The sequence below is a fragment of the Felis catus genome, chromosome C1 (genome assembly GCF_018350175.1).
Source record: "Felis catus isolate Fca126 chromosome C1, F.catus_Fca126_mat1.0, whole genome shotgun sequence".
NCBI lineage: Eukaryota > Metazoa > Chordata > Mammalia > Carnivora > Felidae > Felis > Felis catus.
In genome coordinates this window covers 80149934-80176221 of record NC_058375.1, presented here as the reverse complement: position 1 = coordinate 80176221, position 26288 = coordinate 80149934, and the positions used below count along the sequence as shown (strand labels likewise).

Here is a 26288-nt window from a genome sequence, read left to right as displayed (position 1 = left end):
TCGGGTAAATATGCACTGGCAAAAAGGAATTGTCAGACTTTTTAAGAACTGTTGAATATAGGGACCAGGGCTATGTGTTCATACTGAATCAAGAGACCTGAAGTACCTTTGTTATTCTCTGCTTAAAATGGGGTCATAGGGAGGCCAAGTGATAAATGGAATCCTAGCTCAAATATGTCTCACTATGGGTTCAGTAGATCTGTTGGACCCACCCTGCGGTTATTTCTCTCATTTATGAGCGTATAGTTGGGACACATATAGTTAGTAGCTGACAGTGCCTTCACATTGGTCCCCCAACCTGTGAAGTAAGAATCTCTAGGTTTCTTCCTTCAGCCAAGTTAACAAATCAAAGTAATAATACATGCTGGCAGAATTGAGTACCAGTTACCCACAGTGATTGCCAAATCAATAATGCGTCATGGAATTTTAGGGTTATTTTTTTTCCCTTCCCTGTCTTATTCCTCCAGACTCTCACTCCTACTACTTAGGATCCCTTCTTAAACAAACAACCTGCTTGCAAGACTGCTTTTTCAGAAACTCAGGCCAAGATGATTCTTCAGTGGCCGTATCTGTGTTACTCCACTTATTTAGAGGAACTGTACCTCTATCTTCTATGGCCACTTGATCCAAATGGAGCTGCATATTCTTAGGGAGCTTTGTTTCCTTGGCCACAGTGGTCGGTTATGGGATAAACAAAGTAGTTAGTTAAGACACACAAAATGAGCCAAGTAGAGTGCTTCTCCAAATTTTCTTTATGTGGAGCTACTGGAAAAAATAGCCTCCAAGGCTGGGCACTACTGGTAGAACAGAGAGTCTGACCAGATCTGCAAAAACTCACATTTGCCCAAGCCATCGTATCTGCCTCTCTTTTGGGTGAATTCCCTCAACCTTCTCTACCGTTTCCAAATTATCTTGAGTGTATCTTATTGGCAGAATTTAAATTGCATCCAGAAATGTAGTTCCTAACCTCCAGGCCCTTTAATGCCAGGGAAAGCACAGAAGAGGGTGGAAATAGATGCTGTTTTGCTAATAAGCAATATCAAACACAGGGGATAATGCATACTTCATAGGATTGGCGATAATTAAATGAGATTCCATACAATGACTGGGTCAGAGTAAGGATTAAATATATGATAACAATATTCAACTCAAAAAGCAGGTAAAGTGATACTGCCATGGTGAAAAACTGTGATCTATCTGGACTGTTTATTATTAACACCTCTACGGGGATGGGATAACCATTCATTTCTACACATGTATAACATAAAAGATAGACTGAGACCATCTTTTCTGCCCTTATATTACTTTATCTGTATTACTTAATCTATAGAACAACCATGTGAGATAGATACTGTTGCCTCCATTTTACAGATGCAGAAACAGGCTTTGCAGAACTATGTCATCTGCTCCAGTTTACATGGTCAATAAGTAGCAGAAACAGGCCTTGAACCTACTGTTTTTTGGCTACAAGGTTTGTAGTTTTTACTCTGTACCATAATGAATAAACAGAAGAGGAAATCCGGGAAGCATTTTGGAAGAAGCAAGATTTAGGTCTTTGAAGAATTCAACAGGTGACTATGGGGAAGGAAAAGACATTCCAGGTAGAGGACAAGCCTATAGAGAGGAAAGCCTAAAGCATACCTGGCTAGCGATGAGTGATTTGGGGCTACTGAATTCAGAGATGCAGGGGAACGTATTCCCGAAGAAGCCCAGTGAGGCCAGCAATTATGTCTGGTGTTGCTCACCATTAGGGCCCAGCAGAGCACCTTGCACATAGTGGACTTAATATTTTTGAATAAATTGAAGATGAGTCTGAAAACATGGCTGAGGTCAAGATTTAAAGGGCTTTGAATACAAGGTTTGAACTTCATTCTATATGGGATAGGAAGTCATATGAGGATTGCAAAGAGAACAACCATACTGTGGAATCTATGGAAACACTTTCCTAGGCACCATGTGTAGGAGAGGACCAAAGGTGAAAGGAGATCTATGCATGAGGCCTGCGTGAGGGTAGTTGCTATAGTGGTTAAGAGTAGAAAGAAGGGAAAAAATTCAAAAGGCATTTTGGAGATGGAATCAACAAGTTGACAAGAAATTTTAGAGAAACCTGGAGATTACACAGATTTCAAGTTTGATTGACTGAGAGGATGGTACTTACTCAAGGTGATGGCCACAGGAGGCAGAGTAGAGTAGGAACGCTAGGTGGGGGTGTCTGGGGTCAAAAGATGACTTCTGCTCTGGATGGTTTGGTTTGGAGATGCATGTACACCAAGGGAAGATGTTCAGCAGGAAGCCAGCAGATGCTGCCCTTAGGGGATGAATCAGAAATACCTACTTGTGCATGATTCAGGTGGAAGATATAATTGAAACTGTGGGACTAGAATAAATAACCCCAGATCATCAAATGAGGAAATGTAGATTGTGTAAACACCTGAGATCAAAGTCTTGCTCTGTACATGGACTGTACTTTCAAATAAACGTGGTGATGAGGTGCCTAAGTGGCTCAGTTGGTTAAGCATCTGCCTCTTGATTTTGGCTCAGGTCATGACCTCACAGTTCATGAGATCAAGTCCCATGTGAGCTGATAGCACGGAGCCTGCTGGGGATTCTCTCTGCCTCTCTCTGCGCCTCCCCCGTTAATGCTCCCACTCTCTCTCTCTCTCAAAATAAATAAATAAATCTTAAAAAAAAAAGTATGATGAGCTGTAAGAGGGAAAGTTAAAGTCATTCCACACATTCTTTTTTCATAAACATCTGAGGAAGATCTTGTAAAAAATATAATATGCCAACATATACTTCACAAATCAGTATTTTACTAATAAGTTCTTCCCTAAAAATTATTTTAAAATGCAAAACATCTTTAGAAAAACTTAGCATACACCCAGAATAAATTGCTTACAAATTATTTTGCAGCTACCTTTGTATGAACATGGATTATCTACAAAAAGTGAATATCACATACCTTTGACAATGTCCAGCTGACACCTTCATCCATGCAAAATACAAGTTGCTATTTTCTCCTGTAACGTTTGATGAATACCTGATCCTATATTTGCATTGTGAATTGAGTATCTTAATTGGTAAGGCTTTGCAAAAGTAAACCAAAAACTGAGTTTGTGAAAAGGGTTCAAGAAATGGAATTGCTCTTCATAATAGTAAAGTCTGGAAATCTTCAGGGAACCCTGAAGGGAAGGGGTGGAGTGAAAGGGAGAGTTGGGAGGAGCAAGAAGGCAAGAGAGACAAGATAAGAGCCTGGTGTCATGCTTGGTGGAACGGAGGCTCCAAGAACTTATAAGAACAGAAATGACTAACTTTCAGTGTCTTTTTTTTTTTTTTGCAGACCACCTCTTCTAGTCTCTGGCAAACCAACAGTGAGTAGTAGATGACATACACTATCACAACCACTCAAGGCCTATTGTTAAATAAAGGCTCAGAAAAATGAAGTAAGTGACCCATCCAAGGTGACAGTGGTAAGCGGTCGCATCAGTAGCATGCCCACACTGTCTTACCCAAGGGCTTGACAGACACATTTGGGAGGGCATCAGACTTTCCTTAAATTGTGAAATGGAGATTTAATCTTATCTTAACAGAGTAAGTTTCACATAGAAAAAGGTTTTGGAATATAGAAGCAAAGTCAAATAATTTATCTGAGCACATCTACTGAGAAGAAAATGTTAGAGAATCAAAGAATGAGTTACACTTCTATAGCAGCTCAGAATAATCATTACAGACTGAGATGCTTAACTCTGAAAATTAAATCAAATGGAAATGTTACTCACTGAAAACCTTACTTGTTCCAGTGAATTTCTTTAATGGTTAAAGATTTGATTGACTACTTAGAAAACCCAAATAGTTATATTTATAATCTTTATCATGACTCCAAAGTATTAAATGTATAAAATATTATTATGGACATCCTACAGCATTTGACTGCCTTTGCTGAGTTGACCATATTCCAAACTGTGATATTATTATTTGTGTACTTACATTTTCTCTTCCAGTGGTTTGAAGTTCAGCTTTGCATTCCTTCAAACTGCCTCATCTATAGTAAGTGATGAGTATGCGCTGAATTGAATCGACAGTCTTCCCAGGGCTAGTTACATATAATAGAAGAGAATAAAATCTAAGATGTCTTAGTAATTTAACATTTGCTTTGAAAAGGATAAAGCTGTGTTTATGAAACTTTTAGGCTTTTATTGTTTCTATTATCAAATTAAAATATAGTTTAGGATCTCTTGAATTGATATCGCACCTTTGTCCTGAGGAACTCATTGCCCACCATGGACTTCAAGGCCATCATTTAAGTCATAGATGGCCATCGCCAATCCCACAAAGATTTCTACCCAGGCTCTGGCCCACAGGGAGGTATTCTGCTTGGAAAGGAGAAGGACCTCCTGCAGAGAGAGGCAGGGGGAGGCCTGGGTGAGGGGAGAGAGATTGATTGTAAAAGTAACTTCTGCACTTCTAAAAATTCCTCACTTTCTTACAATTTGAAAACTACAGATATATATTAAATGTGAAGAGAAAATGAATATAGCTTCTGTCATTTTGGTGAATATCCTTCCAGTCCTTTTTTTCCTGAAATTTTTTTCTTTTTTTCTTTCTTCATTTTTTCTTTTTCTTCTTCTTTTTTTAAGTAGTCTCCACACCCGTCATGGAGCCCAACATGGGGTTTGAGTGCACAAACTGGACATCAAGACCTGAGCTGACATCAGGAGTCGGATGCTTAAACGACTGAGCCACCCAGGTGCCCCAGAACTTTTTTCTTAATTGTGATTATGCACTATAAATGCTATTGGAATCTGTGTGTGTGTGTGTGTGTGTGTATGTGTGCGTGTGTATTTCCCCACTGTTTATGAAAATTTCCAGATAAATGCTTAGCAACATAGGTAAATGTCTCCTGAAGTTGGATTAGGGTGACATTTCTCAACTTGTGGGTAATGATTGCTCCAAGATTCATAACTTACACATAGGGGTGCTGAAATATAATGGTTTTGGAAGATTATTATAAATATTTTCCATGGCCAGGAAAATAGAATCCAGAATGCCTTTGTGCCATCAGGCACTTTTTTTGTTAAAACTTGCCATTTTAGTCATTTTTAAGTGCACAGTTCAGTGGCATTAAGTACATTCACATTGCTATGTAGTCATCACCACTATCCATCTCCAGAACTTTCTCCTCATCCCAAACTGAAACTCTGTACCCCACAAAAAATAACCCCCTTTCTCTCCTTCCTCCAGCTCCTGGTAGCTACTATTCTACTTTCTGTCTCCATGTATTGGACTATTCTAGTTACCTCGTTTAAGTGGAATCACACAGTATTTGTCCTTTTGTGTCTGGTTTCTTTCATTTAGCATAATGTCTTAAGGTTCATCCACATTGCAGCATGTGACAGAATTTTGTTCTTTTGAAGGGCTGAATAATATTCCTTTGTATGTATCTATGACATTCTGTTTGTCTATTCAGCTTTTGACGGGCGTTTGGTTGCTCAAGCACTTTCCTAGGAGTTAATTTAACCTGTGGGGTCGATCTCCATTTTCAGATGAAGAAACTGAGGCTGAGATAACTTACCCAGTAAGTGATGAACTTGAATCCAGAAGCCTAAGCAACAGCCTGAAGTCTTAACCGTTATGCTGTGCTCTTCCTGTGTTTTTGAGTGAGGGTACAGGAAGTTCCATTCTGTACTACGGGGGAGGAAACCCCCACAGGCTGGATTGGGATAGGAGGGCTTCGCGGCAGCTGTGGCTCTGGTTCTGACCCTCAAAGGAAATGAAAGATTTAAATAAACTGTGGGCTGCGAGAACCGAGGCGTAAAAGGGCAGGGACAGGATTTGCTTTGAGGGGAATGGTTATGTGAGGGCCTGTTGGACCAGACGTTTTCCAGGGAGGTCGTGTGCCAAGCAAAACACCTGTCGAGAAAGTTAAGGCGAACAGCGACCCAATCAGTTCCCCATAGCCTGTGCCACAGGACACAGTCTTGTCAGGACTGAGCTTCCTTCAACTCGGCCATCGGATTAAAGGTTAAAACCGAATGTGTGTTTCCCCCCAAAACCTGTAGCACGTCAAACTTGTTAAATCAAATGATACCTTAAGTGACCGAGAAGGATCGGCTATTTAAAGAAACAAGTCATTTCTTGTTAAAGCAATGTGGAGTACAGACTGTTTTCTCACGTTATACTCCACCAAGTCATTCATCAACACCGTGGAAAGACAATCCATCTCTTCACGGCTTTACCTCCTCTGCTGAGGGTGAATAGGTGAAGACAACAAGAAACGTGAGCAGTTAAGAATTAAACTACTGTTTAAATGGTAGCACTTGAGGCTTTAAGATTGTGAGGTGCTTGAGAGCAAAAACCCCTGTCTTGTTTTCCTCTATCCCCCTCGGAGCCTAGCACAAAGTAGTCACCCAGACTTTGCAAATACAGTCTCCTGAACAGCAGGGAACCAAACGGCAGGGACCGCTTGGAGTGAAGAGGAAACAGGCTCCTGGACTGGACCCAGTCACCTTGGTGGGGTGACCACTGGCAAATTATGAAATGTTCTGGGCATCAGTATCCTTATTTGAAAAATGGAAATCATAATGCCTAGTTGAGTTAAATACATCAGTTCACATTTAAAAACTCATTTTTAAGAGCCCTTATTAAGAACCGTGGGGTTGACTCCATTTCAAGATAATCATAAGTGGCATTGGAGAATTTGGAGACTTCTATCCTGAGATTCATTTCAGAGATTTCAGTCAGAAAATAGCAATATCGAGAGGCATCTGGTAAGTGATGGTTTGTCCAGTGAAGTAAGAACTTGCCCTTTGTACCTTAAATGCTAGTCCTTCTCAGGTGCCTGGCATAGTCATATCAGCCTGTCACTCCATGGGACAAAGTTCATGTCCTTGTTTTAGCTGAGTCTTTCCCCACAGTCTGTGTATTAAAACAAACATATGTACCAATGTCAGTGCTCCAGAATATGTAAGAAAAAAAATTGATAGAATTGCAAGGAGAAATAGACAGGTTTACAGTTACAGATGGAAATTTCAAGGTTCCTTTCTTTTTTTTAATGTTTATTTTTGAGAGAGAGAGAGAGAGAGAGACAGAATGTGAGTGGGGGAGGGGTAGAGAGAGAGAAGGAGACACAGAATCCGAAGCAGGCTCCAGGCTCTAAGCTGTCAGCACAGAGCCCAACGTGGGGCTTGAACTCATGAACCATGAGATCATGACCTAAGCCAAAGTCGGATGCTCAACCGACTGAGCCACCCAGGTGTCCCAAGGCCCCCTTCTTAACAATTGATAGAACAACTAGACAGAAAATTAGTAAGGATACAGAAGAACTCAACAAGAGCATCAGCCAATAAGATCTAAGAGACATTGATACAACACTCCGCTCAACAAGAGTAGAACACATATTTTTGACAAGTACTTGTGAAACATATGCCAAGATAGACTGTATCCTAGGCTATAAGACAAATCTAAACTGAAATCACACAAAGTGTCTCTCCAAAAACAATGGAGTCAAACTAGAAATCAATAAAGATGACAAGAAAATTTCCAAACACTTGAAAACCAAACAACACACTTAGGTAAGACACAAGTCAAAGAAGAAGTTGCAAGAGAAACAAACAAAAATACATTGATTGAACTGAATGAAAATGGAAATACAGCATATCAAAATTTGGGTACATGGCTCAAACAGTGCTGAGAAGGAAATATATAGCACCAAAAACATACATTAGAAAAAAGGAAAAGTCTTATATTAATAATCTAAGCTTCCACCGTGAGAACCTAGAGATGAAAGAGCAAAATAAACCCAAAGCAAGTAGAATAAAATAAATAATAAGGGTAAAAGCAGAAATCAATGAAATTTAAAACAGAAAAACAATAGAAAATAAATAAAACAAAGAGCTGGTTCTTTGAAAAGATCAGTAAAATTGACATACCTCAAGCAACACTGACAAGAAAGAAAGAAAGAAAGAAAGACATAAATTACCAATATCAAGAATGAAACAGGAGATATCATTAGAGACCCTACAGACATCAAAGGGATAATAAGAAAATATCATGAACAACTCTACATACATAAATTTGACAACTTAGATGAAATGGACCAATTCCTCAAAAAGCTCAAACAACCATAAATTAGTCAATATGAAATAGACCATTTGAATAGCTCATAACTATTAAGGAAATTGGCTTTGTAATCTTGAAACCTCCCCAAATGAAATCTCTAAGTCTATATGGTTTCACTAGATAACTCTACCCAGCATTTAAAGAACAATTAACACTCATTCTATATAATCACTTTCAGAAAATAGAAGAGGAGAGAGTATTTTCTAATTCATTTTATAAAGACAACATTGTCCTGATACCAAACCCAAATTAAAATGGTACAAAAAAGGAGAACCAAAGACTAACATCTCTCTTAAATATGGATACAAAAAGTTTAATAAAGTATCAGCAAATTGAATTCAGCAAAGAATTACACAGCATGACCAATTGCAATAAGTGGGGTTTCTTCCAGGGATGCAAAGCTGATCCAACATTCAAAACTCAGTTAACATAACCCATTACATCAAGGACTAAAGAAGAAAAAAAATCACATTATCTTGTCAAATAGACACAAAGAAAGCATTTGACAAAACCCAACATCTATTCGTGATAAAAACTCTCACACACCAGGAAAAGAGAACTTTTTCAAGTTGATTTTTTTTTAATCTACAAAAAACCTACAAGTAAAAACTAGAAACTTTCTTACTAAGATAAGGAATAAGGTAAAGATGTCCCCTCTCACCATTTCTTTTCAATATCACACTTTAAGTCCTGGCTAATGCAATAGGACAAGAAGATAAAATAAAGGGTATACATATTGGAAAAGAAAAAATAAAACTGTTTTTTTTTTCATTTATGACATGATTATCCATGAAGAAAATATGAAAGGATCAATAAAAATCTCCTGGAACTAATAAATAATTACAGCAAGGTTACAGGATGCAAAGTTAATATATAAAAGTCAGTTGCTTTCCTATACACCAACAACAAACAGATGGAATTTACAATTAAAAGCACAAAGATCATTTACATTAGAATAAAAAAAATTGTTAGGAGATATTTATATATTTCTTAAATTTTTTTTTTTAATTTTAGAGACAGAGAATGCAAGTGGGGGAGAGAGGCAGAGGGAGAGACAGAGAATCCTAAGCAGGCTCCACATTCAGCATGGAGCCCAATGCAGAGCTCAATCCCAAGACCCTGGGATCATGACCTGAACTGAAATCAAGAGTCTGATGCTCAACTCACTGAGCCTCCCAGGCTCCCCAGAACCAATTTTTTAAATATTTAGGTATAAATATAACAAAATATGTACATGATCTATATGAAGTAAACTAAAAAACTCTCATGAAAGAAATTTTAAAAAACTAAATAAACGGAGAGATATTCCATACTCATGGGTAAGAAGACTCGATATTGTCAAGATGTCAATTCTTCTCTACTTCATCTGTAGATTTAATGAAATCCTAATGAAATTTCCAGCAAGTTATTTTGTGGATCTCAACAAACTGATTCTGAAATTTATATAAAGAGGTGAATGACCTAGAAGAGTCAATACAATATTAAAGGATAATAACAAAATTATCCAACTTCTAGACTTACTATAAAGTAACAGTAATCAAGACAGGGTAGTGCTGGAGAAAAAAAAAAGTAAGGTAAATGAAACAAAATAGAGAGTTCAGAAATAGACCCACATAAAATAGCCAATCAACTCTTGAAAAATGAGGCATGGCAATACAATGGGGATAAGATAGTTTTTCAGAATTAACGCTGGAAAAACTGGACATCCACATACAAAGCAACAAATGTATCTACACACAGACCTTATACCCAAAAAAAGTTAAGTGAAAGTGGAGCACACACTTGAATATAAAATGCAACGCTATAAAACACCTAGAAGATAACATGGGAGAAAATCTAGGTGATCTTGAATTTGGCAATGACTATTTTAGACCAAAGTCCTGAACCATCAAATAAATAATTGATAAGCTGGACTTCACTAAGATTAAAAGCTTCTGTTCTGCAAAAGACACTGTCAAGAGGATGAGAAGACAAAGGCCTAGAGCAGGAGAAAATATTTGCAAAAGATATATCTGATGGGGACTGTTATCTAAAATATAGAAAGAACACTTAAAACTCAACAATAAGAGAATGAACAATCCAGTTAAAAAAATGGGCAAAAGATCTGCACAGACACCCTCCACCAAAGAAGATATACGGTTGGCAAATAAGGACATGAAAATATGTACAACATATCCTTAGGGAGCTGCAAATTCCAACAACGAGATACCTCTATACACCTATTAGAGTGGCCCAAATCCAAAAAAACTGACATCAAATGTTGCCAGGATATGCAGCAACAGAAACTCCTCAGAATGGTTATGTACCTGGGCCCTGGAAGCAGGCAGCCTAGATCAAATCCTGACTCTAGCACTTAAGAAATGTGCAACCTTGACCAGGTCATCAGCCTCTCAGAACCACAGACTCCCCATGTGCAAATGGAAATGGTAATAACTATATTCTCATAGACTTGTTGCAATTTTGAAGCTACACTGAATTTTCACAAACTTAACACACCCATGTTAACCAGCCCCTCGGTTGTAAAACAGAACACTTCACTGACTTTTGACATCCTCCTGGTGCTCCCTTTCCGTCATGATGCCCCAAAGTACTTACCATCCTGATGTCTAATGGCATAGATTAGCTTTCTCTGCTTTGTGCTTCTTGTCAGTGAGTCATGCAGAATGTACTATTTTGCATCTGGTATCTTTCCGAAACCCAATATCCTGAGATTGATCTATTGCACGTAATTGTAAATTGCTCACTCACATCATTATGTAGTATTTCATTGTGTGAGTATTCCATAATGTATTCAGCATTCAGTTCTTGTTAAGCATTTAGGTTCATAGAGTTGTCTTAGGGACTAAGTCTAATAGAATGCACAGCCTTTCATCGTTGTTCTCCGTCTTTTTTTCTGATACCTATGATCATTTCTCTCTCTCTCTCTCTCTCTCTCTCTCTCTGTCTGGTCTAGAGAAAAGAGTACTTGGATTTTTAAAATATAAAAAAAATACTTTCTTCACACATTGAAAAATCCCAACCCTCTATTAGCATTCTCTTCTTCAACTATCCATGTGAAAAGGAGACCTCTCAAGACTCTGACCTTTATCTTCAAAGTCCAGTGTGAATTACAAAAGAGACTTTCTAGTTTTTTGAGCTCCAAATTCAGATCAGTTTGAACCATCTGCTACATTTAACATCTTTTTTAAAGGAAGCTTCGGATGTTTATAATACAAAAGCTTTTAGGGGAAAAAAGCCAAGTTCTCCACATGTAGCTCTAAGGAAATCTTGTAACATTTAAGAATCTCTCAAAGGTGAACTCTTCCTATCTCCATTTCCCTCAAGGGCACACCCCTTGTGGTTCGGAGAAAATGTGGAAATGAGTTACTCAACATTTCTATTGTAAAAATGTTAAGCAATAGAGCACTCCTGATTTAATCAAACAGATCCACCCACTGATACCCTCTGTCCCCACCTTAGAACACCTTTCACTTTTGCCCTCATTTCTCCAGTGATTTAAAAAAAAAATTTATTTTGGCAATTTATCTGAAACATTACCGATAATAGTGATGGAGAGAGGTGGGGCAGGGACAGTGGGCTGCAGAAGCGTCCAGTGCAAAGTCCAGATTTCCCCTTAATCACAGGCTGGGAAGAATGTGACCAGTAGCCAGAACAGTCAATGAGGAGAGGAGAAGGGACTTCCAAGACAAAAGGAAGGGGAGCAAAGGTAATTGCTATCTGGTAATTGCCCCATGTCATACATGGTGAGTAACTGTGCTGTGTGCATGTGTGTAGATATATGTGTGCGTGCGTGTGTGTGTATATATGTGTGTGTGTATATCCCTGAGACAGGCTTGAGAAGCTGCTTGTCTGTTTCCTTGACGGGAGTAGGGCAAATATAAGAGCTCCCAGTTACTGCCAGTCGGTAATTGGCATTATTTGGTCAATACTGCAGATGCCCTTTGAACACGTTGGTCATATCAAGGTGCTTAAAACTGTTAAATAAGAACTCATGTATTAACTTTGGGCTGCCTTCCTAGGTGTTCAAATAAGAGATGAAGTTAGATATTAAAGTTGAATCTCTTCTTCTGGGCAAGCAGTGGGCCCTGAAGGTGGACATGGGAGGATGAAACTGGCTTGCAGCTGTGAGCTTGGAGGTCAAAGGGGTCCAAAGCCTAAGTGTCAGTTGAAGTAGCCTTGAGAAGCAAAGAACAGTTAGTATCAGTTGAAATGCTTTAGACCGCAAGTAACAGCATAGTGAGAAGTGCTAGATTAGTGGTTATATCTGTAGCTTCTGAGCCAGATCTGGGTTCAAATCCTAGCTTTGTCATTTAAGTAGCTGTGTGACCTGGGCAGGATATTTACGCTGTCTGTATCTAGGTTTCCTTGTCTTCCAAGTGAAGAAAATAATAAACATAGGTTTGTTATAAGCCTTAACTACACACGTTCATTCAAGGTACTTAGAAGAGTGCCCAGAACTTAGTTCACTGTATGCTAACAAGTAATAGAATCGCATACTCAAGAAGACTTAAACATGGGGCGCCTGGGTGGCGCAGTCAGTTAAGCGTCCGCCTTCAGCCAGGTCACGATCTCGCGGTCCGTGAGTTCGAGCCCTGTGTCGGGCTCTGGGCTGACGGCTCAGAGCCTGGAGCCTGTTTCCGATTCTGTGTCTCCCTCTCTCTCTGCCCCTCCCCCATTCATGCTCTGTCTCTCTCTGTCCCAAAAATAAATAAACGTTGAAAAAAAAAATTTTAAAAGAAGACTTAAACATTTAGGAAATGCATTATCTCCCAAGGGAGAGTGGGATTCACAGTTGATTGAACATGACGACATTATGGTCGTCTCTCTGTTCTGCCATCCTGAATGGTGCCTCATTTGCAAGCTGGGATCAAATGGCTACAGAAGCTCCAAACCTTCCGACTGGAAATAGGATGGGCTTCTTTCTGTGGCTATCTTTTAATAGAGAAAGGTAACTTTCTGAGAAGCTCTTCCTCAGATTTCCTCTAAGATCTCACTGGCCAGAATAGATCTCCTGGCAAAGAGAATGAATGTGTTGCTGTTACACCACTCAATTCCACGTCTGAAGCTGGGGACAGGGTTCGCTTCCCCTGGATGCTTTGAAATATGTCTGAATGGTATTGGGCTCCCACAGGAGCTCCAACTGAAAGGATGGGGGAATGATAGACAATGGATACTAGAGAGCCAACCAACAATGGCCACTATAACTAACATGGACAAAGAGAAGAAACAGGCTGCAGGGGTGAGATAGGATGGCATAAGAGAGAGCAAGAGGAAGAGCCTGGAGCGATCCATTGAGGTCATTTTACCCCTGGGAAAGGGCTGTTTAAAGAGCACGGGCAACCCACAAATGGGGAGAAAGCTGTGAAGGACACCAAACATCACTCTAGTCCTTCATTAGTTCTTCCTTTGTGGGTGGAGAGGAACAGGATTATCCTAGATTTACTTGATGGAAAGCTTTAATCCATTAGGTACAAAACAAATAGGACAGATTAACGTTGAAAACTGTGAAGAGTGGTATTTTACCTCACTCACAAGTTAAGAAGTTAGCCTGCTACAATTTCATGGATCCTGGCAGAAGACCTGAGACTCCAGGGTCAAAGGCTGAGGACTTTCTTACTCGCAAAGTAAATACCAAAGCATGAGTATTTGTGCTCCAATTCCCACAGGGTGATGCAGAAAGGGCCATCTGACACATGTACATATAAAGGGAAGGAGCCCTGAGCTTAGAGAAACCAAATATTTCATAATAAAAAAAAGTTACCCTGCTGGCTCTTTGCTCTGAAAGTAAACTTTATTATATTAGAAGATAAGCACATCTATCTACACTCTCTTATACTCTGGAAACTTTTCTGATGGGTCTACCACTCCATTGGCTACTCTAATGAATCTGACCAACAGAGGCTGAGACCAAATCTGTTCAATTTGTACAGTACAACATCTAATTAGTCTACTATCAGTAGGACTCAAACCAGTAGGCTGAAACCAACCTGTAGAATTCACCCCAACCATGCCTCCCAGGGTTCCAGATCCAGGCAGTTGAACAAATCCCATATATCATCAGGTTCTACCTTAGAAAGCCAGGGGATTTTCTCCTTATATTTCTGTATTGGTGTTCCCACTTGGCCTGAGACATTAATTCAGGTACTACAGGATGTATCTGTGATGGCACCGGCTCTGCTTGGCCCTCCAGGAGGAAGTTTAGGGCAATTCTCTCATCTGTAGCAACCTTACCTGCTGAGTTGAGGCCCACTTGAATGCTTCCCGGGGATGAGGCACTAGCACTGATCACCTCAACCACAGTCAGGGACTAATTTTTTGTACCACTTTTTCTAATCGGATGAGTCCTGATATAGGGATAGGTATACACAGGGTGCACATAAATAACAAGTCAGTTATCTCTTGGGAAATCTCTCCTGAGAACCAAGGGTGGCATCTTTTGGGAGAGATCTCTTAGTTGTGAGGGCTTCGTGATTTACTAGTATTGCTTCCCTAACCACTTGAAGATTTCTTATGACCATGGCAAAGCTGCAAATCATTGTGTTTTCAGAAGGCAGGGAGCTTAATGTCCTAGTTCCACAAAGCAAGTATAGTCCTGAGGGCATATGTACATCATGACCATGAAATGAAAGTGTTGTTTATAGTTGTGGGGGTTGCTAAGTAGGACCTATATCATTTAAAGGGAGACATTGACAGAACATCCAACATTACCTTTTGGCCAGCTGGTAAACCTTGAACTTCCCCGGCTGAGTTTAAATAATTGAGTTTAGTCTTTCTTTATAGAAGGACTGCCTGAGGGCAGTTGGGGGGCATTTATCTATAATAGATATCTATTATCTATTATTGATGGTTGTAAGAATAGGGGTGAAGACATCTGGATGTGTTAACAGGTATTATCTTTGTGGGAGGTGCAGGAGCTGGGACCATCCTCTGCCTCTTCTGATTGACTCCCCTGTAAAGGTAAGGTGACTAGTGGTCAAATCACAATCAGAGTCATCAGGCAGATGATGACAAAATCAGGCAGTCAGTCAAATCAAAAGCCCTTGGGAGGGAAAAAAAAAGTCCTTGCAATGGTTTGGGAGAATCTCACCAGAGGTTTTCCTTCATGAGGAAGACTCCAGAGGTGATTTGGAAAAACAAAGATCATTCAGATCTCTCTCTCTCTCTGTCTGTCTATCATGTGTCTCAGGGTCTGAGATGCTCCCATCCCAGGTGCTACTGCTGCCTGTCCTCCATTGCCTCAAATTTCTGCATCCACTTTTGGCGTTGATCATTTCACCTTTGCTTCAATCATCCCCTAATCATACTCAGACCTTTTATTCAGAAAAAAAAAGTAACTTGGACATTTTAACAAAAGTTACACAGACCCATTGCAGCCTCCACATTGGCCTGTGATAGGGGATTGATGATGGTGTCCTCAACCAAATGGCAACTATCCTTATGATCTGGGGCCGTGTCAGTCCAGCCAGAGAATCCAGGTGGCTGAACCAGAGTTAAGTCTGAATCTCCCAGGCCCCATTTTGATGGGGCTGCCATCTGGAAGACGTGCCAACCATGCTGGCCTGGAGTCGCTGTTAGGGGAGAGAAAGACATACCATGCCCAGGAATGGTCATGGAGAAATCTCAGATTTTCAAAATAAGTCCCTATCACCTCATCCCTTGTGTTCTGATCATTACCCAGAAAGCAGCTAGGAGGAAATGATCCCTTTCCGAGGACAGCTGTATTCGGTGACCAAACCTGATTTACTTATGTGTGTGGACTAGGATAAGGGGATGGGAGCAGAATCAGAAATTTTGAAGGTCGATGCCAGATGCCTGTGGACATTATGGATCCTGGAAGGTCCATAAAACATCCGTACTAACATCAGCTGAGGCAACGGTAGAGGGAAGAGGAAGGGTTCAGGGGGACACAGGACAAAAGAGCTTCTCCAGGCCAGTAAGGCTTTATATTTACTTTTACTTTCAAACAGTATGGTGTCTGCTCATGGCTCAACCAAATGAGCTTGCAGTGCTTTTGGCTGGTTCAACAATTTAAATTGGGTGAAAATCCTCATGGCTAATACCACCCGTTTTAGCCTTAGGAACCCCTTGACTCAGTAGCCATGCCACTTTATATTCTGGCTGGTGTTACTGGGTTTGCACCTTTTTGCTGACTTGGGCATGGCTCACACGGCAGCAACTTTTTTTTTTTTTAAAGGAATCTACCTCAATCTGGGGCATTTGCTGCCCATTATCAAAATAACATCTCTTGAGACTTCATCTAGTTCCAGTGTAAGTTTTGGCGGGGTGAGAACTGACCATAAGAGTTTATGTAGAATTCTTCGGGTCAGTTTCTCATTCTCCAGCGGATCACCTGCAGCGGCATTGTAAATCCAATCCCAGGAACTCTTACGAGTTCAAATATTAGATTTCTTCTGTGGCTTCCCTTGGAAGCTGTCTCAGGGATATCTCCCCCAAAGAACCATGATAATGGCTGGGACCCGCTGCAAAGCCGTTGAGACACTTTGCTCTTGTCTGAACGAATCTGAGGGTGGAATGATAGACCATAGGAGGGACTAATGATCCAGTTGTTGCCATTCTTCTAGAAAAAGGCCCGGGACGCCTGGGTGGCTCAGTCGATTAAGCGTCCGACTTCGGCTCAGATCATGATCTCACGGTCTGTGAGTTTGAGCCCCGTGTAGGGCCCTGTGCTGACAGCTCAGAGCCTGGAGTCTGCTTCAAATTCTGTGTCTCCCACTCTCTCTGCCCCTCCCCCCACTCACACTCTGTCTCTATCTCTCAAAAATGAATAAACGTTAAAAGAAATTTTTTTTAAAAAGGCCCAAAACTTCTGCTCATCCAGGATTAATATTAGCACTAGTTGTTACAGAAGGGCAGACCTGAAGCTGCCTGCCAAACCGGTGAGGGTCTCCCTACACCGAGATGAATTAGCAATGCTCCAAGCCCCACTTCACACAGCTGACTTTGAACCTACCTCCTAGTCCTCAGCTTGCTTCAATTCCTCCTTATAATTGGCAAAAACATGGAGAACCGTGCCTCATTGATCAAAAACTTGGTCAACATGTTCACTGCCAATTCCCAGAGACTTCCCTCGAAAATCTCCTAATTAGCCTCTTTGTCTACATCCCCTCTTGGTACCAAGACTGTCAAGAACTGCGAAGAGTCTGAGATTTTACCATCCTATAATCTGAGTTAGCCTGCCACAGTTTCATGGATATTGGGAGAAAACAGAAGACTCTTGGATCATAGACAAAGGACCTCATTATAGCAGTAGGAGTAGCCAAATATCAGTACTTGTGTCAGTGTCCCAAGCCCCAGCTCCCACAGGGCAATGCGAAGAGAGGCAGATAACACCTGGGGATGCGGTGGATTGTGTTCCAAGAGTCTAGGGAAGCCTCTGTCCAGCTAATTACCTCTTCATGAATCTGTTAGTCCAGCTCAGCCTACCAGCATCTAGCTTTATGCAACACACACACAGACACACACAGACACACACACACACACACACACACACACACACACACACACACACTGATATCTTCTCCTTTCAACAATGTAACACAGCCTGTTTTACCTGTCTAACCCATGCCCGGATCCCATCCCCCTTTCCTTTGGCATTCTTCCCTCATGAACAGTCAGCCAAGTCCAATTCTGACTTTACATTTATATCCTTAAATAGTAAAGAACTGATTTAAAAGGTCAGGTAAAGAGAAAGACTTTGTGTTTGCTCTTAAAAGACAGGTAATCCTTTCTATGACATCCCATTAATCACATACTTCCCAGGACAGGGAGCTTTTGTGTTCCAAAGTGTCCCGTTCCATTGTTGTAGTAACAACTGTTAGAATCTGACTGTTGGGCCTGTCGTCCTTTAAGGAGACAGAGTGAAATGGACCTCTTTCTTTTGTCTCCCATCTGCCTTCCTCTCCCTAAGACATGTAGCCAAGACTTCCTCCCTCCTTTTCCCCCAAACTGAGGGTAAGCGTAGCCCCTGGTTAAAAATGAAACCCCATCTTTTCACAAAAGGTGCTTTCAAAGCTGCTGTGGGGTTGTATGGCTAAAGGAGTGGCCCTTTATGGTCCATTTTTTACTCTGTGAAGCCTGAAGGGACACAATGGGAAAACAGGAGATCGAGAACCGAAATGAATACATTCGAGAATGGGAAAAATGAAAAAGGGTCTGCAGCTTCTGCAGGTCGAGCTTCTTCATAAAGGGACTAGACTCGGGCTGCCCATCCTAGACTCTTCCATGGGGTTTGGAGTACCTCCGCACACAGTTCTGGGGGACTTTTGCAAAGGCAAGATTGTTCCATTGGTGTACTGCTGGAGCTCCTCTTTCACTTCACTCTGCTAAGGAAAGTTTAACACTAGAGGTAACAAAATAATTCTGGGGGCAAGACTGACCATGTGGACAGGGAACAACATTTCTCTGGGAGGTTCAGGAGAGGAATCCAGAGAGGAGGGGTTAGGTGGTTAGAAGAAAGATACCAGGATAAGGAGTGATGTTAGTGACCAGGTGTGCCCACAAGGAACTCCCTATGAATAACCGAACCTCCTACATGTACTTTGGGAAAAATCGTATTAGACCCTCAGTGTAAGTCTCCTTCCTCCACCATCCCGTATTATAATCATTTCCACCTCAATTGCAATGCATCCTCTCTTTCCTCCCACCCCCAAAGCCAAAGTCTGATTAACCGTACAGGCTCATGTAATGGTATCTTAGAAAGTAAAGGGAATATATGATAAACAAAGCATGGCCTGCCCCACATTCACTCCTCCACCGGTACAAGTAGAGGAGCCTTTTTGGTAGGGGACCATGCCTAAGAATTCCAGGCAGGATGCAGCCATGAGCAGAGGAGGAAGCACATGACATTGAGGAACAGCATCTAGTAGACAAGTCAGGTGGAGTACAGACAAAACCTTTCCATATACTTGAAGAGGAAAGTAAACTTTTAAGGAGGGCAAGATGATATTTGGGGCACAAATGGATTAGGATCCAGACATTTCATCCCACCCCAAAGTGGAGAAGTGAATTGCAATGGATTTGTCAAGGTCAAGGCCCCATTCTCTAGGGTGGGGTCTTGGGTGAGGATATAAAAATATTTACCCAGAAATCATCTTTTTGTTTAATGTTCATTTATTTTTGAGAGATAGAGAGAGTGCAAATGGGGAAGGGGCAGGGGGAGGGGACCAAGGATTTGAAGCAGGCTCTGCTTTGACAGCAGCAAGCCATATGTGGGGCTCAAACTCACGAACCTTGAGATCATGACCTGAGCCAAAGTCAGAAGCTCTACTGACTGAGCCATGCAGGCACCCCTACACAGAAATCATCTTAAATAAAACTATTGCAACTGAATAAAGTAATCCTCATAAAATGAACCCAAGGCCAAAAGGAATTCTCAAGCCCCATCACTCATGGTCAATTGCAGACCCTAACAGGAAGAGATTTATACACTTTCCCAACAGGAAGGAGCCGATTTTACTACTCCAGCAGGAGTAGAAAGCAAAGGGAGTATTTCTTCTTGCCTGGTAGCAAACTCAGCCAATAAGAAAATGCCACAACTCAGCCAATGAGAAACCATCACCAGCCTGAACTCATGCTTTCCTTAATTGGACTCTCGCTCAAAGCAGCCCCTTCCAATGTTTACCTTTCCTCTATAAAGTAATGTTTCTCTCCTTTGATCTCTGCACTTGCCTATGGTTTGCCATGGCATACATGTCCTAAATTGAAATTCCTCTGCTATTCCCAAATAAACCCATTTTATTCATAAAGTAACTGACTGTTTCACTGTTTTTTTTAATGTTTATTTACTTTTGGGAGAGAGAAAGACAGAGTGTGGAGTGGGGGAGGAGCAGAAAGAGAAGGAGACACAATCTGAAGGAGGCTCCAGGCTCTGAGCTGTCAGCACAGAGCCTGATGTGGCGCTTGAACTCACGAACCACAGGATCATGACCTGAGCCAAAGTCAGGCGCCCAACTGACTGAGCCACCCCGGCACCCCACAGCTGTTTCACTTTTAAGAATGATACTAAAAAATAATAAACCAAGATAGATGCTTCCACATCAAGTGACAAAGAATTATGACCTCAACATACAGAATGCCTACAATTCAGTGAGAAAAGACAACATAATAGAAAATATAAAATAATAGCACACTCAAGATAAAGCAAGGAGGCTTCATTTACAAAAGACTATTTGTATAGTTGTGTGTATAGGACAGCCACAGTTACCTGAGGCTATTGGCAGCCAATCAGGAATCATTTCTATGTGTGAAAATAGGAGAGAAAAATTACAGGAGCCTAGAAGAAGAGAGGGTCACCTGAGAAGAACAATGACCTTTTTTCAAAGCCAGTCAGAGTAAATACTTGGAGTTTATTTTCTTCCCACCTCTAATCTCCTGCCAGGTTCTCCACTGGCTAAACCCAGCAGGGAGCCTTAGAGCACTGGGGCATTGCTAATGAAGGACAGAGAAGTCAAACTTCTAGGAGACAGTAGGGCAGAGTAGGAAGACTGAATCCTCAAGCAGCAGACAGAAGACACCCAGCACAGAAGGAGAAAATATGAATATGCAATTACAGGAAAAGAAATACTAAGAGTATAATGGCCATGTGAGACTTGGTCAAATTTCCCCAGCCATTTATTTTTTTAAGTTTATTTATTGATTTTGAGAGGAAGAAGGAGAGTGCAAGAGCAGGGAAGGGGCAGAGAGAAGAGGAGACTGAGAAGCCCAAGCAGGCTCCGTACAGTGAGCTCAGAGCCCAACACCTGGCAGATCCCAGGAACCATGAGATGATGACCTGAGCTGAAATCAAGAGTTGGATGTTCAACCAACTGAGCCACCCAGGCTCCCTCACCAGCCATTTAAAGATCAGATTCCTAAGTGAGACTTCCTGAGAGTACCTGGTCTACTACTTAATTATGTACTCTTGATTAGGTCTTGTTCTCATCACTGGGGTAATAAATGGGGTCATAATAACACATCATAGAGTTACCCTAAGGATCAAATGGGAAAAGGTATGTCAAGCACTGAGGCAGGGCTTGACATGGGGTAAGCAGTCAATACATGAAACCTTTTTTTCCCCCTTTCAAATTGGTAAATGATAAAGATCTATAATACTTGGTATTGGCGAGGTTATGGGGTAAAAAACATATTTTATTGGTAGTACAAATCGGTATATAACTTTTGGGAGGGTAACTTGACAGTATTATAACTTAAAATAAGAGTAAACAATTCTATGTGTAATTATCATACACAACTTCTTTCAGTAACACATAGGGACATATGTCTAAAGGTGTTCAGTGCCATACTGCAGTTGGGAAAGGTTGGAAACAACCTAAATTTACACAATGAAACTCTACGTACCCATTTGTGTCAGTTATCTGTTGCTGTGTAACAAATTACCTTTGGAAACTTCAGAAACTTAGCCTCTTAAAAACAAGAATTTATTATCTCATAGGTCATGCAGGCAGGAATCCCTGCATGGCCTAGCTGGATACCCCAGATCAAGATCTTAGAAGGTTGTATTTCTACTGACCAAGGCTGTGATCTCATCTGGTGGCTCAGTAGAGGGAAGGAATGTAGAGATAGAGATATGCATCTTTTATTCCTGCATTGGATTCCCCATCTGGTTCAGACCGGCATGGATATCCTCTCTTCCCATTGGAGTGGTAAGACTCACAACAAGGGTTTGCACTTTGGGGTGGAAGCAAACAGAGGAGGCCTTCTGTTTGCCTTGATGCTAGCTCCTCCAGGACAGCCTGCCTTGGGTTAAGACCCCTTTTCTTTTGAGAGGAAGCACAGTGATCTAAAGCTGAAGTCTGAGCTAATCACAAGGTCTTGCCTTTCCTTGCTTTGTTCTCTGTGAATGTATTTCCCCCTGGTACCTTAGGAGAAGGGATTGGCACCTACAGCAGAATTAAGAATATCTTGTATTCCAGCAGGTGTTAGCCAAATCCATGTCTAAACACATCATCCTCTTCAAATATGAGGCCACATCTATCATGAAGTTGTTGTCTAAGAAGCCTTCTCTCGAGTCTGAACACTCCCTGTCTCTTATCATTTTCCCTCAAATGAGGTGTTTTTTGTTTTTGTTTTTAAGTGTATTTATTCATTTTGAGAGAGACAGAGACAGTGTGAGTGGGGGAGGGGCAGAGAGAGAGGGAGACAGGGCATCCCAAGCAGGCTCCACACTGCTAGCACAGAGCCTGACGCACGGCTCGAACCCCTGAAACTGTGAGATCATGACCAGAGCTGAAACCAATTGTCAGACGCTTAACCGACTGGGCCACCCAGGTGCCCCAACGTCGGTTTTATAGCCATGATCGTTTAGTTGACTTTAAAGTCATTGTATGGTGCTCCCTAAATATTTGATGAATGAATTTATTGATTCAATAATAAACATTCTAATTGATCAGTGTCCTTAAATCATCACTAGGGCACAATAGCATTTTAAGGGCAGTGTATCAGCTAGGATGCTTTGGATTGCACAAAAAAGAAAAACTGACATCAAGCTGACTTAAACAATAATGGGATTCATCAGTTCACAAAACAAGGAATCCAGAAGTTGTAGAGATGCAATGGCTTCAGAAGGAGAGATTCACATGGTGGTGGAGGCCCTGGCTCTACTTGTCTATTATGCTCTCTGCGCGGCTTTCAGACTTGGTCCTCAGGCTGGAGTCTCTCCTGAGAGCAAAGTACCTACAGCTGTTGACTGTTAGGCAAGTCATGCCCACCCACAGAACAGAGCTTCCTTTTCCCTGACCACCAAGCCAAAGGAGTGTTACCTGTATCAGACCAACTTGGGCCACCTTCCCAGCCCTGAACCAACCACTGCTTGCGCTGTTTGACTTGGACTTGGGGAAGTGCCCCTTTAAGCCAATGACTGATGGCAAGAGGATGGGGCTTCTAGGCCAGTCAAATCCTCCCTCTACTCTATCCCGGTACGGAGAGGTGGGAAAACCTCACCCAGATCCCATGGCTGGGAAATATAGATACTGCTAGGGAAAGAAGAAATGGAACTTGACTCTTCCATTATGTATTCAGCTGGTGTTGACTCAGTCCTGACTAGACACTCTTCCACACCCAGGGAATACAACAGAGAACAAATGGACAAAGTCGCTGCTGTCATGGAGGGGAGATGAAAAAGTAGCACAGAGGTAAGTCAGGGAGGGTAAGAATTCCCGGGATCACAGAGAGCTGCTGTTCTACAGAGGGTTGTTGGAGAGACGGGTCAGAAAAGGTGACGTCTGAGACGTAATTTGGAGGAAATGAGGGAGAGTGAAGAATACAGGGAGCCACTAAGCAGCACAAGGCCTGAGGTGGGAGAGCACATGTCCTGTGTGATTCACAACCACGAGGGCTGTGTGGAGCCTGCTAAGCCATGGCGAGGACTGTGAGAATGGGGCTAGGGATGACATCAGCCAGGTCTGGTTGTTAACTGTGGTGGCCTCACTGTTGGTTGCTCTGACCCTGCTGTCTCTACTTATTCCCTACCACAGAGCTCATCTCCATGAAAGGCTGCAAATACCAGATGCCTGCCTTTCAGTCAACGCATGAACGAGTCGTTCAAAAATCCCCACAATGGTTCCATAAGTTGTAGCTTACGGCCAGATAGATGGGAAAAGGGAGAGACCGCAAGTCACGAGCCAGTCAGGAGGCTTTCACTGGATTCTAGAACAGAGGTAAGGTATGTCTGAAGAGCAGTAATGGTCATAGGACAAGAGATATGGGTTGAGCGAGGCAGAGATGACAGACATGGAAGTGACAGGTTCTGGGAACTGGATGTGAGCAGAAAGGGAGAGAGGAATCAGCTGAGGAGGTGGTGAGTGGGAGAGTGACAGAACCTTCTGGAGCAAGGGCCACAGTGTGGCTAGAAAAAAATGAATCTGGTGAGGTGGTGGCTGTGAGGTGGTGGCCATTAGTTCAATATGGAGTACATCAACATGCAAGGGAAGGGAAAAGATTCCCATCTTGAGAGACTATCTAAAAGGCAAGAATAGAAACTCACCAGACTTGTTCACAGATCTGGTCTATGTATAGGTTATTCATTCTACCCCCCCACTCCCTCCACCTCTCCCCCCCCCTCCCCCACCCCATGCTCTTTGCCTGGCAAACTCCTATTTATTCTTCTACACTCAGATTAATTCCCAACTCCTCAGTGAAGCCTCCTTATCCTACCCTGACGCAGAATTTGTTCCTTTCCTATGTTCCCAGAGCCTTTCGTGGACACCTGAATCCTATCATTTGCCACACACAATGCATTGTCATTTCCCTGCTCCCTCCCTCTTCAGTGTTAGACTGCAGGTGCCCTCCCTAGAGACCAGCTTAATGCTTTTTGTATTCCTGGCATTTAATACTGTGCCTAGAAGATATAATAGGTAATCACCAAATCAGTGATGAATGAACAAGTGAATAAATGAATGAAATATTGATCATAGAAAAAAGGTAGAGGTTAAAAGTGTTAGCAGAGAGTGATGAAATTTTGAAACATTTAAGTTAGGATATTTTGACATCCATGGAGAATGGTGGAGTAGATGAGGTTATCCTTGGCAACTCTTAGATTCTATATGTGGAAGGAGGAGATCTAAATCTGAGCTGACATCAGATATGAAGAGGGATTACAGTCATTACCTGAGAATAGCTCAAGAAGGGTGCTGAGAAGTGAGTGAAATATTTGATGAAGGTGAAAGCCAGAGCCCACAGAGAACCTGAAGGTCAGGAAATCAGGAGAATAAGTCTTTAGGATTTTCTGGAAACATAGCAGTCACATTTTATGATGCAATCGTGGCGATGCAATCATGGAAATCTTACATACTCAACGTTGGTTTTTCCATAGGACTCAATGTAAGGGGGGGGGGTGTTCATTCTCGGCTGTCAGGTGTATAAACGTGATAGTTTTGTATCATTTTTCAGGGGGGGCTGATCTTGCAGCCAGGCCAATGGCATTTTTTTCATTGTTTCCATTCTTCTCCCCCTTTCTGAGGACAATTTGAGAAGATTAAAGTTATGCTGGCTATAATCCTTGCATTTTCTCATTTTATTGCAATGATTTCATAGTATATTCTATCTCAGTTGTTCTCAACCCAGAAGAATCTGAGCCTCTCTGCTGCCTCCACCACCACCAAAGTGGAAACATTTTGATCGTCACAACTGGCATCTAATGGGTAGAGGAGACCAGGGATGCTGCTAAATATCCTACAATGCACAGGAGAGCCCTGTGTGTCAATAGTGCCCCAATGTCAGTAGCGCCAAAGTCAAGAAACCCTTAGAGTCTCCCCTATATGAACAGCACAGACATTATGGCACTTGTTTGGCTGGCCAGCTTCAAAATTTTGTGGTTCCTCATAAATGCAGAAAAGGTAGAGGGATTTCCTTTATTTCCATTTTGGAGACTTTGTTGACAGCTAATATTGCACTTCAAATTTTATCACACCTTTAGTCCATGTTCACATCAAGGGCGGATTTTCAGTCACTTTTTTCAAGACTAACACTAACATCACCAATTTAACAAGCACTTAGGTGACATTGCTGAAGGGCTATGACAACAGGAAAGGTTAACGCACAATGACAATAGTCACTAAAATCACGCCCAGAGTCTTAGTAGAGTTAGAGGAGGTGTGAAGTAGGGGTTGGGGACACAGCCTCTGAGGGAATGATCTGGCCACATCTCAGCTCTGGCACTTTCTTGTCAGCCACTGGCCTCTGGCAATTGCCTTTCCGGGCTTCAGTTTTCTCAGTGGGGGATAAGATTATCACAGAGTCCTTCCTCTTAGAGTGGTGAAAATTAACTACTGACACACATAAAGAGATTAGAGAGCACAATAAGGTGCCCAGGATGGCAGGCGCTTCTCTTTACCAGTCGAAGTGGGCCTGCTTGCATGACCATCGCACTGATCAGCTTTAAAATTCTGTGGTTCTTGACAGATGTTAACGTGTGGGAGCAAGTCCCCTTTTATTTCCATCTTTGAGGCGAAAATGAGACGTGGTCGTTCTCATACTGTGCTTCAAAGTCACACAAAGAGATCAGTGAGTGTGGCTGCGCTGTAAGTCTTCAGGGAATCATAGTTATAATAGCAGCAGGAGCAAAAGCGTTCCCCGTGTGTGAGACAAGGGGCCTTATTCGGTAGCTGTTGTTTTCTTCAGTTCCACGATGCGCCACAAGAGAGTTCCAGAAGACC

The 26288-nt window shown here is 41.8% G+C and overlaps 1 protein-coding gene and 1 long non-coding RNA gene across 5 annotated transcripts in view; one reads left to right on the top strand and one right to left on the bottom strand.

Annotated features, from left to right (window-relative positions):
- Window positions 1-26288, bottom strand: part of ABCD3 (ATP binding cassette subfamily D member 3) — a 167289-nt gene that overhangs the window by 109839 nt on the left and 31162 nt on the right. For 2 of the 4 annotated variants that reach the window (XM_045036226.1, XM_045036230.1), the window contains exons 2-3: window positions 5573-5760; window positions 3988-4093 (exon numbers count right to left, since the gene is read on the bottom strand). The gene's annotated coding sequence lies outside the window, so the exon portion shown is untranslated. Of the gene's footprint in view, window positions 1-3987; window positions 4094-4252; window positions 4395-5572; window positions 5761-26288 lie in introns of all 4 variants that reach the window. The other 2 variants (XM_045036227.1, XM_045036228.1) reach the window with 2 other exon arrangements.
- On the top strand, window positions 11747-25129 carry LOC123379704. Its single transcript, XR_006584562.1, has 3 exons — window positions 11747-11861; window positions 23198-23267; window positions 23610-25129. It is a non-coding gene; the product is annotated as an uncharacterized LOC123379704 (long non-coding RNA).